Source organism: Salmo salar, unplaced genomic scaffold, assembly GCF_965601325.2.
Source record: "Salmo salar unplaced genomic scaffold, fSalSal1 ptg000468l, whole genome shotgun sequence".
Lineage (NCBI taxonomy): Eukaryota > Metazoa > Chordata > Actinopteri > Salmoniformes > Salmonidae > Salmo > Salmo salar.
Window position 1 is genome coordinate 1,137,130 of NW_027675396.1, and position 2,862 is coordinate 1,139,991.

General features: G+C 41.2%; 1 long non-coding RNA gene across 1 annotated transcript; it reads right to left on the reverse strand.

Annotated features, from left to right (window-relative positions):
• Positions 1-651: 651 nt before the first annotated feature.
• On the reverse strand, positions 652-2,579 carry LOC145876181 (uncharacterized). The gene is made up of 2 exons (XR_014391451.1): positions 2,403-2,579; positions 652-2,006 (listed from the first exon to the last, which is right to left on the reverse strand). It is a non-coding gene; the product is annotated as an uncharacterized LOC145876181 (long non-coding RNA).
• Positions 2,580-2,862: the final 283 nt, after the last annotated feature.

Sequence of the window (2,862 nt, forward strand, 5' to 3'; positions counted from 1 at the left end):
CCAGTTTCCTCCTCTATCGATGTAACAGTCATCTCCCCCTCTTCCTCTTTCACTCCATAAACTGCATCCTCCTCTTCTTTTACTGTAACATCCTCCTCCTCTTTCACTCTGAACGCTTATTTTTCTTCTTTCACAGTAACGGCCTCACCCTCTACTTCTTGTTTTACTGTGATGTTCTCTTCTTTAGCAGGAGAGTAGCTCAGTGACCGCATGGTCGGAGATGTTAGCTAGCTAGGCTAATGCTAACTTAACCAGCCCGCTAGCTGAATAATAACAACAACACCGTAAATATGAAATTAAATCGGATAACTAACTAGACGACAGAAGTGGGTTTTAAACACAGTGGCTAATATACACTAACGCGTCTAAAGAGCTTTATCGGTTCGGCTATTTTGTCTAGCAAACTACAGTGGTGTCTGACTAACTGTTGCTGCTGTTGAAAGAAGAGTTCCGTCCACTACATTATACGTCACACCAACAGCATCGCGTTAAATTCCCAGACCGCCATCTGCTGACTGGAGTGGGTAACGCAGTTGAGTAAAATGTTTATTTGTCAGACAAAAGTTAAAGGGTAGGAATAAGGAACATCGCTGGTCCTAAAATATTCATTAGCCCCCCCCCCCCCCCTAAATAAATCAATATCAGTCAATATATTTTTTCTGTGACTTTTTTTTTTTCGTCAACCGTTCCATCGCATCTTAAACTTCTAGTCCCTGGGCAGGTTATTAAAAACAATTACAATATAGACAATCATTGAACAGTGAGCACACACAGAGCAACATAGGACAAGCAAGACATAGCATAAAGACAGAGCAACATAGGACAAGCAAGATGTAGCATACAGACAGAGTAACATAGGACAAGCAAGACATAGCATACAGACAGAGTAACATAGGACAAGCAAGATGTAGCATACAGACAGAGCAACATAGAACAAGCAAGACATAGCATACAGACAGAGTAACATAGGACAAGCAAGATGTAGCATACAGACAGAGCAACATAGAACAAGCAAGACGTAGCATACAGACAGAGTAACATAGGACAAGCAAGACATAGCATACAGACAGACCAACATAGAACAAAAAGCAACAAGACAAAATCTATAAAAGCAACAAAGTGTTTCCACACCTCACAAGCTCCAGACAACATGGAAAGTGGTAATACACAGCTAGGGATTATGTTCACAAGTCTGATTGACCTTTAGCCATGTCTTCATGCAATTTGTGAAAGTGTGATATGTGGTGCAGTTATGTGTGTCTGATGGCAGTGTATTCCAGACATGGGAAGCTCTCACAGAGAAAGCAGATTTACTAAAGGTGCTTTTCCTTAAGGGAACTATACAGTCACCTCTCATGACAGACCTTGTGGATCTGCTGCCATATGTTTGGGTTTTCTGTTTAACAAAAATACTGAGTGGAGGGGGAGCCAGGCCATTTAGGATCTTGAATACAAGACATGCGTCGGTGTATTGCACAAGATCTTCCCAACTCAGGAGCTCATGCTTTCTGAGGATGTAACAGGTATGATTTCATCCATCTCAAGGCATCGGGGGAAAAGTTGAACTTGGACAATTTTGTGATGAGAATCTCATGGTTAACAGTATCGAAAGCCTTCCTTAGGTCCAGAAACACAGCCCCAACAACGCCCCCTTTGTCCATCTTGGACTTCACATTTTCCAGAAGAAAGAAGTTAAAGCAGAAGAAAGCAGTTATGTTATAAATACAAGTTCAATCTGTACTTCAATGCACATCTGTTGTGCATTATAAAAACAGAGGAAGAAAGAGGAGGTGGTGAGAGAGGTGTAAAAGACAGAAAGGGAAAGAGGTAAGCACATAGGAGCAGGGAAGGCAGCACATGATTAATGAATCACAGTGCTACATAAATATTCTCTCAGTTCATCACAATTACATAATAGTGTCTCTAGTCGGCCCAAAGGTTCTTAAAAGCAGGTGAGGTGGTGATGATGGGACTGGGGGTTGGCATCCTCTCACATCAAAACATATCTGCAGACGAGAGACAGATGGAGAGAGAGAGCATGTTTAAACCTTGTGTTATTATTTTTTATTCTAACATTGTTAGTCATCAATCAGGAGGTGAAATGTAAAACTGACCTTGGATCATTAACTCTGGGACTACTGCATCTCTGTCTGTATTTCAATGTAAAGCATCTCTTTAATAATACTTCCTGTATAATATAAACTGACCTGGGATCATTAACTCTGGGACTACTGCATCTCTATCTGTATTTCAATGTAAAGCATCTCTTTAATAATACTTCCTGTATAATATAAACTGACCTGGGATCATTCACTCTGGGACTACTGCATCTCTGTCTGTATTTCAATGTAAAGCATCTCTTTAATAATACTTCCTGTTGGCCTGACCAAGTGACCTCTCACCTCTGATCATGCTGTGCCCTCTATGTAGCCAGTTCAGATGCAGGAGGGGTTCGTCGACACAGCTGATATAACCTAGAGGATTTAGGGAGAAGAGGAGAGAGGGATGAAGTGAAGGAGAGAGACTGTTATTGAGAAAATAAGGTAGTTAAAGCGACAGTGTTCAACAGGAATCTGTGTGTGGCCTCACCTGGTGTCCACACCACACTAAGTGGCTGCAGAGTACTTTATGCTGAAAAACATGAATGGACACATGAGGACAAACAATACAGCGTAGTTATAGAAATAATGAAGTGTCTTACTATTCTCCATGGTTGGCCCTCTTGCCTATTCTTTGAAGGTGGAAGGAGCCACAGTTATACACCTGAACCTGCTTACTGCACAACACAATCCATCAATCAGATTGATACATGAGTGTGTAGGTGTGGGTTATAGGGTGTCTAATTGTTCTACATTTTTTCAA